Source organism: Bos indicus x Bos taurus, chromosome 1 (genome assembly GCF_003369695.1).
Source record: "Bos indicus x Bos taurus breed Angus x Brahman F1 hybrid chromosome 1, Bos_hybrid_MaternalHap_v2.0, whole genome shotgun sequence".
Lineage (NCBI taxonomy): Eukaryota > Metazoa > Chordata > Mammalia > Artiodactyla > Bovidae > Bos > Bos indicus x Bos taurus.
In genome coordinates, this window is record NC_040076.1 from 54,623,313 (window position 1) to 54,637,961 (window position 14,649).

Below are 14,649 nucleotides of genomic sequence, written 5' to 3' on the forward strand. Positions count from 1 at the left end.
TCTGTCTTTGTGCCAGTACCATACTGTCTTGATAACTGTGGCTTTGTAATACAGCATGAAGTCAGGTAGGTTGATTCCTCCAGTTCCATTCTTCTTTCTCAGGATCGCTTTGGCTATTCGAGGTTTTTTGTATTTCCATACAAATTGTGAAATTATTTGTTCTAGCTCTGTGAACAATACTTTTGGTAGCTTGATAGGGATTGCACTGAATCTATAAATTGCTTTGGGTAGTATACTCATTTTCACTATATTGATTCTTCCAATCCATGAACATGGTATATTTCTCCATATATTAGTGTCCTCTTTGATTTCTTTCACCAGTGTTTTATAGTTTTCTATATATAGGTCTTTAGTTTCTTTAGGTAGATATATTCCTAAGTATTTTATTCTTACCGTTGCAATGGTGAATGGAATTGTTTCCTTAAGTTCTCTTTCTGTCTTCTCATTATTAGTGTATAGGAATGCAAGGGATTTCTGTGTGTTGATTTTATATCCTGCAACTTTACTATAGTCATTGATTAGTTCTAGTAATTTTCTGGTGGAGTCTTTAGGGTTTTCTATGGAGAGGATCATGTCATCTGCAAGCAGTGAGAGTTTTACTTCTTCTTTTCCAATTTGGACTCCTTTTATTTCTTTTTGTGCTCTGATTGCTGTGGCCAAAACTTCCAAAACTATGTTGAATAGTAATGGTGAAAGTCGGCACCCTTGTCTTGTTCCTGACTTTAGAGGAAATGCTTTCAGTTTTTCACCATTGAGGATAATGTTTGCTGTGGGTTTGCCATATATAGCTTTTATTATGTTGAGGTATGTTCCTTCTATTCCTGCTTTCTGGAGAGGTTTTATCATAAGTGGATGTTGAATTTTGTCAAAGGCTTTCTCTGCATCTATTGAGATAATCATATGGTTTTTCTTTTTCAATTTGTTAATGTGGTGTATTACATTGATTAATCTGAGGATACTGAAGAATCCTTGCATCCCTGGGATAAAGCCCACTTGGTCATGGTGTATGATCTTTTTAATGTGTTGTTGGATTCTGATTGCTAGAATTTTGTTAAGGATTTTTGCATCTATGTTCATCAGTGATATTGGCCTGTAGCTTTCTTTTTTTGTGGGATCTTTGTCAGGTTTTGGTACTAGGGTGATGGTGGCCTCTTGGAATGAGTTTGGAAGTTTACCTTCCTCTGCAATTTTCTGGAAGAGTTTGAGCAGGATAGGTGTTAGCTCTTCTCTAAATTTTTGGTAGAATTCAGCTGTGAAGCCATCTGGACCTGGGCTTTTGTTTGCTGTAAGATTCTTGATTACAGTTTCAATTTCCATGCTTGTGATGGGTCTGTTAAGATTTTCTATTTCTTCCTGGTCCAGTTTTGGAAAGTTGTACTTTTCTAAGAATTTGTCCATTTCTTCCACATTGTCCATTTTATTGGCATATGATTGTTGATAGTAGTCTCTTATGATCCTTTGTATTTCTGTGTTGTCTGTTGTGATCTCTCCATTTTCATTTCTAATTTTATTGATTTGATTTTTCTCCCTTTGTTTCTTGATGAGTCTGGCTAATGGTTTGTCAATTTTATTTATCCTTTCATAGAACCAGCTTTTGGTTTTGTTGATTTTTGCTATGGTCTCTTTTTTGTTTCTTTTGCATTTATTTCTGCCCTAATTTTTAAGATTTCTTTCCTTCTACTAACCCTGGGGTTCTTCATTTCTTCCTTTTCTAGTTGCTTTAGGTGTAGAGTCAGGTTATTTATTTGACTTTTTTCTTGTTTCTTGAGGTGTGCCTGTATTGCTATGAACTTTCCCCTTAGGACTGCTTTTAAAGTGTCCCACAGGTTTCGGTTGTTGTGTTTACATTTTCATTCGTTTCTATGCAAATTTTGATTTCTTTTTTGATTTCTTCTGTGATTTGTTGGTTATTCAGCAGCGTGTTGTTCAGCCTCCATATGTTGGAATTTTTAATAGTTTTTCTCCTGTAATTGAGATCTAATCTTACTGCATTGTGGTCAGAAAAGATGCTTAGAATGATTTCTATTTTTTTGAATTTACCAAGGCTAGATTTATGGCCCAGGATGTGATCTATCCTGGAGAAGGTTTTATGTGCGCTTGAGAAAAAGGTGAAATTCATTGTTTTGGGATGAAATGTCCTATAGATATCAATTAGGTCTAACTGTTCTATTGTATCGTGTAAAGTTTGTGTTTCCTTGTTAATTTTCTGTTTAGTTGATCTATCCATAGGTGTGAGTGGGGGTATTAAAGTCTCCCACTATTATTGTGTTATTCTTAATTTCTCCTTTCATACCTGTTAGCATTTGTCTTACATACTGCGGTGCTCCTGTGTTGGGTGCATATATATTTATAATTGTTATATCTTCTTCTTGGATTGATCCTTTGATCATTATGTAGTGACCATCTTTTTCTCTTTTCACAGCCTTTGTTTTAAAGTCTATTTTATCTGATATGAGTATTGCTACTCCTGCTTTCTTTTGGTCCCTATTTGCATGGAAAATCTTTTTCCAGCCCTTCACTTTCAGTCTGTATGTGTCCCCTGTTTTGAGGCGGGTCTCTTGTAGACAACATATGTAGGGGTCTTGTTTTTGTATCCATTCAGACAGTCTTTGTCTTTTGTTTGGGGCATTCAACCCATTTACGTTTAAGGTAATTACTGACAAGTATGATCCCGTGGCCATTTACTTTATTGTTTGGGGTTCGAGTTTATACACCGTTTTTGTGTTTCCTGTCTAGAGAATATCCTTTAGTATTTGTTGGAGAGCTGGTTTGGTGGTGCAGAATTCTCTCAGCTTTTGCTTGTCTGAAAAGCTTTAACTTCCCTAAAATGGGGAAGGAAACAATCACCCAAGTCCAAGAAACCCAGAGAGTCCCCAACAGGATAAACCCAAGGCGAAACACCCCAAGACACATATTAATCAAATTAACAAAGATCAAACACAAAGAACAAATATTAAAAGCAGCAAGGGAAAAACAACAAATAACACACAAGGGAATTCCCATAAGGATAACAGCTGATCTTTCAATAGAAACTCTTCAAGGCAGGAAGGAATGGCAAGCCATACTTAAAATGATGAAAGAAAATAACCTACAGCCCAGATTATTTTACCCAGCAAGGATTTCATTCAAGTATGAAGGAGAAATCTGTCTAGCTTTTTATTCATCTGGCATACCATTTATCATTTATCAATTTCATGGATCTCTAGATCCATCAATGTTGTTTTAAATGGTTAAGTAATATGTCATTGTATGTTAATATACATGTACATATATACATTATATATATATATATACACACACACACACATATATATATGGTATATACAATATACATACCAGGTGGTGCAATGGTAAAGAATCTGCCTGTCTATGCAGGAGATACAGAAGATTGAACCTGGGGCAGGTTCAATCCCTGGGTTGGGGAGATCTCCTGGGGCAGAAGATGGCAACCTACTCTACTACTCTTGCCTGGAAAACTCATAGCAGGCTTAGTGAGTGACTTAGTGAGTGAGCACACACACACACTTGTGTGTGTGTATATACATATATTTCTATGTTTCTTTATTTGTATATATATTCATGTATGGGTGTGTGTAGGTTACTTTCTCAGTCATGTCCAACTCTTTGCAACCCTATGGGCTGTAGCCCACCAGGCTCCTTTGTCCGTGAGATTCTCCACACCAGAAAACTGGAGTGGGTAGCCATTCTCTTTTCCATGAGATCTCCCCAATCCAGGCATCAAACCTGGGTCTTCTGCATTGCAGGCAGATTCTTTACCAACTGAGCTACTGAAGAAGCTCACATATGTGAGCATTCATAGCATGCTTCTTTGGAGCAAGGTACATTAAGATTCTCAGCCCAATTTTTAATCAGGCTGTTACTTATTTATTTATTTTTGATGGTATTGGGTCTTAGTTGCAGTATACAGGATCCTTTGTTGCAGTGCAAGAGCTTCTCTCTACTGGTGGCACACAGGCTCCAGAGTGTACAGTCGGAGTAGCTGTGGCTTGTGTGTGCCCTGTGACATGTGAGGTCTTAGTTTCCTGACCAGGAATTGAACCCATGTTCCCTGCATTTGAGGTGGATTCTTAACCACTGGATCACCAAGGAAGTCCCAGGCTGTTTGCTTTCTGATGTTGAGTTGTGTGAGTTCTTTTTACTTTTTGGATATTAACCCTTTATCAGATATATCGTTTGTAAGTATCTCCTCCCATTCTGTAGGTGGCCTTTATGTTTTGTTAATAGCTTTCTTTTCTGCACAAAAAAGTTTTTAGTTTAATGTAGCTCAATTTGTTTATTTTTGTTTTTGTTTCTCCTGAGGAGACAGATCCAAAAAAGTATTGCTTTAACTGCCTATATCTTCTTCTAATTTTATGCTCTCAGGTCTTACATTTTGGTTTTTAATTCATTTTGAGTTTATTTTTTATATGGTTTGATAAAATTGTCCAGTTTTATTCTTTGTCATGTAGCTATCCAGTTTTCCCAACATCATTTACTGAAATGACTGTCCTTTCCCTATTGTATGTTTTGGCCTCCTTTTCACCTAGTTAAGTTTGTGTAAGTATATTTGGGTACTCTTTATTCTGTTTCATCAATCTCTGTGATTGTTTTTGTTCCAGTATCATGCAGTTTTCATTACTGTATCATTGTAGTAAACTTTTTATAATAGTTTGAAAAGGATACACATTTACTTTTTAAATGTTTAATATAATTCACCTGTGAAGTCATCTGGTCCTGGACTTTTGTTTGCTCAGAGTTTTATTGATGATTCAATTTTATCATTGGTAATTGTTCTGTTCATATTTTCTATTTCTTCCTGGCTCAGTCTTGGGAGATTGCAGGTTTCTAGGAATTTATCCATTTCTTTAGATTGTTTTTTTTCTTATTAGCATGTAATTGTAGTACTCTCTTACAAGCCTCTGCATTTCTATAGTGTTGATTGTAACTTCTTCTTTTACACACCTGAGTTTTAAAAATATGAGTCCTGTTTTTTTCTTGATAAGTCTTATTAAGAGTTTTGTCAATTTTATTTATTTTTTCAAAGAACCAGTTCTTTGTTTAATTTATTATTATTATAACTTTGTATTTTGTTTGTTCTTTTTTCCCTAGTTCCTTTAGGTATAAAGTTAGATTGTTCATGAGATTATTTTCTTGTTCATAAGGTAGGCTTGTGCTGCAGGAAACTTCTCTTATAACTGCTTTGATGCATCCTATAGATTTTGGATTATTGTTTATTCATTTTAATTTGTCTCCAGATATTTTATAATTTCCTTTTTTCATTTTTTATGGCAGAAAGTGAATAAGAACTAAAGAATCTCTTGATGAAAGTGAAAGAGGAGAGTGAAAAAGTTGACTTAAAGCTCAACATTCAGAAAACTAAGATCATGGCATCTGGTCCCATCACTTCATGGCAAATAGATGGAGAAACAGTGGAAACAGTGGCTGACTTCATTTTTCTGGGCTCCAAAATCACTGCAGATGGTGATTGCAGCCATGAAATTAAAATGTGCTTACTCTTTCGAAGGAAAGTTATAACCAACATAGATAGCATATGAAAAAGCAGAGACATTACTTTGTCAACAAAGTTCCGTCTAGTCAAGGCCATGGTTTTTCCAGTGGTCATGTATGGATGTGAGAGTTGGATTATAAAGAAACCTGAGGGTGAAAGAATTGATGCCTTTGAACTGTGGTGTTGCAGAAGACTCTTGAGAGTCCCTGGGCCTGCAAGGAGATCCAACCAGTTTATCCTAAAGGAGATCAGTCCCAGGTGTTCATTGGAAAGACTGATGTTGAAGCTGAAACTCCAATACTTTGGCCACCTAATGTGAAGAGCTGACTCATTTGAAAAGACCCTGATGCTGGGAAAGATTGAGGGCAGCAGGAGAAGGGACGACAGAGGATAAGATTGTTAGATGACATCACTGACTCAATGGACATGGATTTGGGTGGACTCCAGGAGTTGGTGATGAACAGGGAGGCCTGGCATGCTGTGATTCATGGGGTCGCAAAGAGTCGGACACAACTGAGTGACTGAACTGAACTAAGTGACCTATTGATTGTTTAGTATGCTGTTTAGATCTCATGTGTTTTTGGTAATTGTTTCTTGTAGTTAATTTATAATCTCATAGCATTGTAGTCAAAAAAGATGTTTGATGTGGTTTCAATCTTCCTAAATATACTGATATTTTCTTTGTGTCTCACCTAATGTTCTTGCCTGGGGAATTTTCTTTGTGCACTTGAAGAAGGATGTGAATTCTGTTTTATTTGGATTGAGTGCATTTGATTAACATATTATTTAAGGCTAGTTTTCCTTATTGATTTTCTGTCTAGAAAATATGCCCATTGTTGTAAGTGTGGTGTTAAAGTCCCCTACTATTATCCTATTACTGTCAGTTTTTCTCTTTTATTTTGTTAACATTCACTTTATGAATTTCATACTCTTAGGTGTTGGGTGCACAACTGTTATATCTTCATGGTGGATTGATCCCATCGACCTTATATAACGTTCTTCTTTGTTGCTTGTTTTTGTTTTAAAGTTCACTTTATCCAATATAAATATTGCTACTCATGGTATTTTTTGGCTTTGTTCCTGTGAAATATCTTTTCCTGTTCCCTCATTTTTAGTCTACATGTGTCTTTAGATTTGAAGTGTTTCTCTTGCAAGCAGTATATTTTTTATATTTGAATGGAACATTTAGTTCCTTTACATTTAAAGCAGTTATTGCTAGGTATGCACTTATTGTTGTTCTGTTGAGTGTTTTTGAGTGTCATTGTTTTTGTAGTTCTTTTTGTTCCTCTCTTCTTTTGCTTTTTTCCTTTGTCACGTATTGATTATTTTTCGTGTTACATTTGGATTTCTTTCACTTTCTTTGTTTGTGTATCTATTACAGATTTTTGGTTTATGGTTGCCAAGAGTGTTATATATAAGAAACTAGAGAGATAGGTATATCAATAGATAAAGCTGGTAATCTCTTGAGTTCAAACATATTCTAACAACCCTGTATTTTTACTCTTCCTATCCATGTTTAATGTTTTTGACATTGTATATTACATCTTTTTATTTTGTATATCTCATTACTACTTATTGTGGATATAGATGATTTTACTACTTTTGTATCTTTTAACCTTTCTACTAGCTTAATAAGTGGTTGGTCTACGTTTTCTGTATACTTTCCTTTACCAGTGAAAATTTTTCTTCAAAATTTTCGTATTTCTATTTGTGGCCTTTTCTTTTCTGCTGAGAAGATTCCCTTTAACATTTCTTGTAGAGCTGATTTAGTGGTGCTGAACTCTTTTATCTTTAACTTGTCTGTAAAGCTTTGTATTTATCCTTCAAGTCTGAATTATAGCCTTACCTGATAGCATTACCAATTCAATGGACATGAATTTGAGCAAACTCCAGGAAATGGTGAAGGACAGGGAAGCCTGGCATACTACAGTCCATGGGGTCATAAAGAGTCAGACACAACTCAGTCACTGAACAACAACCAACTGGCAGAATATTCTTTTCTTAAAATAATTTAATAAAAATAAAATAATAGATAAAATATATTTATCTATTCACTTATTTTTTGCTGTGCTGGATCTTTGTTGCTGTGCAAGCTTTTCTCTAGCTGTGATGAGTGGAGGCTTGTGGCTTGTGTGGTGGCTGCAGGGCTGCTGGATCATGGGGCTAGGTGCTTGTGAACCTGATTGCATAGATGAGGGGTGCCAAAGAGCCACAGGCCTGGAGTCCACCTCTTGAATGGTGGGACCAGGTCCTTGTGGCTGGCTTTGTGAGCCAGAGGCCGTAGGATAATGCCAGTCTGCTGGTGGGTGGTTAAGCCCCCAGAAATAATAGGCTAGAGTTTGGATTCCAAATGATGCTTGTTAATACTAGTGTCCACATGGTTGAACAGGCTCTTAAAAACAACTGCTGCCAATGTCCTTGTCCCCAGGCAGAATAACCAGTTGCCTCCTAACTCTCTGTGAGTCTTTCCAAGATCAACAAGTGGATCTGACCCAGGATTCTTTCCAACTAACTGCTTCTACACTGAGACTTGAAATGTGTGAGATTTTGCATGTGGAGCAGAGTCTCTGTTTTCTCTAGTCTGGCTGGCTCTCTCAAACATCAGCCCTACTAGTTTCCAAGCCAGATGAATTCCAGTGACTCATCTCCCTGGTGTAACACCCCCAGGATGGGGAGCCTGATGTTGCACTCAGACCCCTTGCTTCTTTTGGGAGAACCTCTGTGATTGGGATTATCCTCCCATTTGTGGGTTGCTGGCCCAAGGGTGTGAATCCTTACTATACTATGCCTCTGCCCCTCTTAAACATCTTGTGGTTCCTTCTTTTTATCTTTATTATGAAAAAAAATCTTTCCTGCTAGTCTTTAAGTTACTCAGAGATCGTTTTTTTCTGTGTGAGTAGTTGTGATTTTGGTGCTCCTGCGGGAGAAGTTGAATTCAGGGTATTCCTACTCCACCCCTTAGTCAGTCTATGCTTTTGTTTGTTTGTATATTTGTTTTATTTATTATTTTTGTTTTGTTTTGTTTTAGCAGCCTGAATGATCTAAAACAGAAACTAAGACAAAAAGTGGGGATATTATTGTAACAAATACCATGGAAGAGGTTCTGGAATTGGGTATTGAGGAAAGGCTGGAAGAGCTTTGAGGTACATACTAGGGAGAAAAAAAAAAAAAACATATTGCTGAGAATCAATCATTAATGGCAATTTTGATGAGAGCTCAGAAAGAAAAGAGTACAGTTGGAAAGAAAGCCTCAATTTTCTTAGAGAACTTTTAGTAATCCAAAACATAATTTGGTAGAAATATGATGGTCAAAGGTCATTTTGGTGATATCTTTGTTAAAAAATGAGGACCATGTTATTGGAAACTGAAAGAAAGTCTATCCTTGTTACAAAGTAGAAAAGAACTTGACTGAATTCTGTTCTTTCCTAGGGTTTTTTTAGAAGGTAGACCTTGCAATTGATTAAATTGGATATTTAGCTCCAGTACTCTTGCCTGGAAAATCCCATGGATGGAGGAGCCTGGAAGGCTGTAGTCCATGGGGTCACTGAGGATCGGACATGACTGAGCAACTTCACTTTCAATTTTCACTTTCATGCATTGGAGAAGGAAATGGCAACCCACTCCAGTGTTCTTGCCTGGAGAATCCCAGGGACGGGGGAGCCTGGTGGGCTGCCGTCTATGGGGACACGACTGAAGTGACTTAGCAGCAGCAGCAGCAGCAGACCTTGCAATTGATGAAATTGGATATTTAGCTAAAGCTACTTCTAAGCAAATTTTTGAAGGTGTGCCTTGACTCTGCTGCTGCTGCTAAGTCGCTTCAGTCGTGTCCACTCTGTGAGACCCCAGAGACTGCAGCCCACCAGGCTCCCCACTCCCTGGGATTCTCCAGGCAAGAACACTGGAGTGGGTTGCCATTTCCTTCTCCAATGCATGAAAGTGAAAAGTGAAAGTGAAGTCGCTCAATCGTGTCCGATCCTCAGTGACCCCATGGACTGCAGCCTACGAGGCTCCTCCATCCATGAGATTTTCCAGGCAAGAGTGCTTGAGTGGGGTGCCATTGCCTTCTCCAGCCTTGACTCTAGCTGGCTGCATACAGTAAAACATGATCAAACTTATAGATAGAAAAAACTTATAGATAAAACTTATAGATAGAATTGTTAAGCAAAAAAGGAAACAGAACTTGAAGATTTAGATACTTTCAGTTAATCCATATTATAAAACATTAGAATGCTAATAAGTGTGGTCAGGTAACCATTTGATAAGATTGGTGTGGATCAGCTACCTCAACAGAAGCCAGGATCTGTTCTCCAAGACTGTGAAAGAATGCCACTAAAGGTGACTTGGAGGTCATCAGAGCTGCCACTTGTGTCACAGGCCTAGAGTTCAAGGGCACAGAGGACAGAGTGATTTCATAGGAGGGCTCTGGGCGCCTGTGGGACCTAGGCTTGCACTGCTTGAATACCCCTAAGTTGCCCATTCCTCTCCCTGCCCTTCAATGCTGCACTCCTCAGCTGCCCCAGGTTTGGCTCTGGTGAGCCCTGGTACAGAGCACAGCCCCTAACCAGGTTGCAACTTTGTCAGTATCTGTATGGGGCCATCTCTGCCAATGACAGGGTGCACGGGCTCAGGGGCATGGCTGCCTCCACCTCGCTCTCAGAGAATGGAGGTGCCTGGAGCCAAGGAGGGCACAGGATCCCTACCCCAAAGAGCCACAGGCACAGCACTTACAGAGAACCACCCTAGGGCAGAGCCCAAGCAGAGTTGCTGTGAGTATGTTCTGCTGAACCTCAGGCATAATGTTGTTACTACAGAGGGCCTGGTAGGGCCTAAGGGAATTTGCCTCATTAAGTTTTGGACTTACCAGAGCCTGTTATTTATAAAAGAGAACCCAGACCCTTGTCTTGGCCACCATATGTGGACACAGGGAGAAGATAGCCATTTATGAAGTGGCACTCTCAATTGGCTCTGCATTTGCAAGTGCCTTGATCTTGGACTTCTTAGCCTCCAGAATTACGAGAAATGTTTGCCCTTTAAATGATGCAGTCTGTGATATTTTTGTTATAGTAATCTGAGCAGACTAAGACAACTCCCAAATAAGTTTGGGAGTCTAGCCTCTAAAACTTAAGATAGTTAAGTTTGAAAATAAGTTTGACTATAAAGTATACCTTACAGTTTATTTTTAAATAATTATCAAATTTGTTTCAAATTTTTTTAAATTTTATTTTATTTTTAAACTTTACATAATTGTATTAGTTTTGCCAAATATCAAAATGAATCCACCACAGGTATACATGTGTTCCCCATCCTGAACCCTCTTCCCTCCTCCCTCCCCATACCATTCCTCTGGGTCGTCCCAGTGCACTAGCCCCAGGCATCCAGTATCGTGCATCGAACCTGGACTGGCATCTCGTTTCATACATGATATTTTACATATTTCAATGCCATTCTCCCAAATCTTCCCACCCTCTCCCTCTCCCATAGAGTCCATAAGACTGTTCTACATCAGTCTCTTTTGCTGTCTCGTACACAGGGTTATTGTTACCATCTTTCTAAATTCCATATATATGCGTTAATATACTGTATTGGTGTTTTTCCTTCTGGCTTACTTCACTCTGTATAATAGGCTCCAGTTTCATCCACCTCATTAGAACTGATTCAAATGCTTTCTTTTTAATGGCTGAGTAATACTCCATTGTGTATTTGTACCATAGCTTTCTTATCCATTCATCTGCTGATGGACATCTAGGTTGCTTCCATGTCCCGGCTATTATAAACAGTGCTGTGATGAACATTGGGGTACACGTGTCTCTTTCCCTTCTGGTTTCCTCAGTGTGTATGCCCAGCAGTGGGATTGCTGGATCATAAGGCAGTTCTATTTCCAGTTTTTTAGGGAATCTCCACACTGTTCTCCATAGTGGCTGTACTAGTTTGCATTCCCACCAACAGTGTAAGAGGGTTCCCTTTTCTCCACACCCTCTCCAGCATTTTTTAAATAAGTTTTTTGACACTTTTTAAAATGTAATGGTCAGTAAAGTGAATTTCATAGTTATGAGCCCAACTTTACTTTTTGTTCAGAATTTATATGTGTACATATAATGTATACATATGCACACATATTGATATATATATACACACATGTATTCTTGTGAATATATATATATGTATGTTTATAAGTATATATATATATATATATATATATATATACATTCAATGTATATACACACTACATACACTCACATGCATATGTATATATAAAAGTTTTAAAATGTACCTTCTGTCATTTAAAAGATTTTATCCTGGGCCCTACTATAATTTGTAAGTTTATAAAGTAGATTTCTTTTTCTTATAAAGATACTTGTCTAAAGACCTCATTCAAAACTCTCAAAATGAAGAGGGAAACTGTCTTCTTTTTTTTTTTTCTAAATGAAAATGTGCTTATGTTTTCCAATTACCAATTCTGTAAGATAATGGCATGATTGCTAGCTATGAACCAGTAGCTTCCTTGAGTGATGATTGTCTCTGACAATTCCTTTGATATTCCCTGAAATAATATGGTATACTGTAATTTTATGTGTGTAAGTTTTGTCTTTCAAGCAGATTCTAAGTTTCTTGATAATGTATCCTCTCATCACCCCCCACCAGAGACTTTTATGGAACTAGCTCACTGTCTCCATTGGGTAATGTTTGAGCATAAGGACAAAAGTTCAGAAAAGTTGGTAAAGTAGCTGGTATAATAAGAACAAGAAGCAAGAACAGGAAATACAGACATTTCTCATGACAAAACAGCTTAAACTGTAGAGTCAGTGTAAATGACATAGAATGAGACATTTTCTAATGTTCTGAGATTGCAACTAAATCTAATTGTAAATTAAGCTTAAAACAGACTACAGCTTTTCAGTACAGCACTGAGTGGTTCATCGGATCATGTCTGGTGGCTCTGCGGATTATAACAGAGAACATGGCGGCCCTGAGGGAATGGACCCCGATGGTGTCATCAAGAGCAACTGGAATGAGATTGTTGATAACTTTGATGATATAAACTTAAAGGAGTCTCTTCTTCGGGGCATCTATGCTTATGGTTTTGAGAAGCCATCAGCTATTCAGCAGAGAGCTATTAGTCCATGTATTAAAGGGTATGATGTGATTGCCCAAGCTGAGTTAGGTACTGGCAAGACAGCCGCATTTGCTATTTCCATCCTGCAACAGTTGGAGATTGAGTTCAAGGAGACCCAAGCACTAGTACTGGCCCCCACCAGAGAACTGGCTCAACAGATCCAAAAGGTAATTCTGGCACTTGGAGATTATATGGGAGCAACTTGTCATGCCTGCATTGGTGGAACAAATGTTCGAAATGAAATGCAAAAACTGCAGGCTGAAGCACCACATATTGTTGTTGGAACACCAGGGAGAGTGTTTGATATGTTAAACAGAAGATATCTCTCTCCAAAATGGATCAAAATGTTCGTTTTGGATGAAGCAGATGAAATGCTGAGCCGAGGGTTTAAGGATCAAATCTATGAGATTTTCCAAAAATTAAATACTAGTATTCAGGTGGTGTTGCTTTCTGCCATAATGCCAACGGATGTGTTGGAAGTGACCAAAAAATTCATGAGAGATCCAATTCGAATTTTGGTGAAAAAGGAAGAATTGACCCTTGAAGGAATTAAACAGTTTTATATTAATGTTGAAAGAGAGGAATGGAAGTTGGATACACTTTGTGACTTGTATGAGACACTGACAATTACACATGCTGTTATTTTTCTCAATACAAGGCGCAAGGTGGACTGGCTCACAGAGAAAATGCATGCCAGGGACTTCACAGTTTCTGCCCTGCATGATGACATCGACCAGAAAGAAAGAGATGTTATCATGAGGGAATTTTGATCAGGGTCAAGCTGTGTTCTGATCACTACTGACTTGTTGGCTCGTGGAATTGATGTGCAACAAGGGTCATTGGTTATAAACTATGATCTACCTACCAATAGTGAAAATTATATTCACACAATTGGCAGAGGGGGTCGATTTGGGAGGAAAGGTGTGGCTATAAACTTTGTTACTGAAGAAGACAAGAGGATTCTTCTTGACATTGAGACTTTCTATAATACTACAGTGGAGAAAATGCCAATGAATGTGGCCGACCTTATTTAATTCCTGGGATGAGACAGTTTTGCAGTGCTCGCTGTTGCTGAATAGGCAATCACAACATGCATTGTGCTTCTTTCGTTGGGAATACTTGAATCTTGTCTCAATGCTCATAATGGATCAGAAATACAGATTTGGATAGCAAAGTGACATTAGTCATGAGCTCTTGTGAGGAAAGTCATTGGCTTTATCCTCTTTAGAGTTAGACTGTTGGGGTGGGTATAAAAGATAGGGTCTGTAAAATCTTTCTTTCTTAGAAATTCATTTCCTAGTTCTGTAGAAATGGTTGTATTAGATGTTCTCTATCATTTAATAATATACTTGTGGACTAAAAGATATAAGTGCTGTATAAAATCAGCCAATTATGTTAAACTAGCATATCTGCCTTTATTGTGTTTGTCATTAGCCTGAATAGAAAGGCCTTTAAAATTGATTTTTTTTTTAGCATTTGAATGCATTTTATCTGGTATTATATTTATTCAATAAAGTATTTAATTAGTGCTAAGTGTGAACTGGACCCTGTTGCTAAGCCCCAGCAAGCAATCATCCTAGGTAGGCTTAAACCCCCAGTAAAATTGCCATATTGCACATGTCTTAATGAAGTTTGAATGTTAAATAAATTGTATATTCACTTAAAAAAAATAAAACAGACTACAGTGGTTTATATTCTAAAGAGAATTACATGACCGACCCATAATGGTGGCCACATGTCTTTCCAGAAAGCTTATCAATGATTATTCCACCACTCTCACCCTGGAGGGTAAAGAGAGACTTGAGGGGAGATAGAAGAGTCCTATTGTATTGGTAACACATGCAGGCATTTGTTGTTTAGTCACTAAGTCCTGTCTGACACTTTGCGACCCCATGCAGTGGCTCATGCATCACGCCAGGCTTTCCTATACTTCACTATCTCCTGGCATTTGCTCAAATTCATGTTTTGAGGCAGTGATGCCATCCAACCATCTCATCCTTTTTTGCCCACTTCTCCTCCTGCCCTC

At 37.9% G+C, this 14,649-nt stretch overlaps 1 pseudogene across 1 annotated transcript; it reads left to right on the plus strand.

The window, feature by feature from the left end:
* The first annotated feature begins 12,402 nt into the window (after window positions 1–12,402).
* Window positions 12,403–13,666, plus strand: LOC113876343 (annotated as a pseudogene). Its single transcript, XR_003506467.1, has one exon. The product of XR_003506467.1 is annotated as a eukaryotic initiation factor 4A-II pseudogene (transcript).
* Window positions 13,667–14,649: the final 983 nt, after the last annotated feature.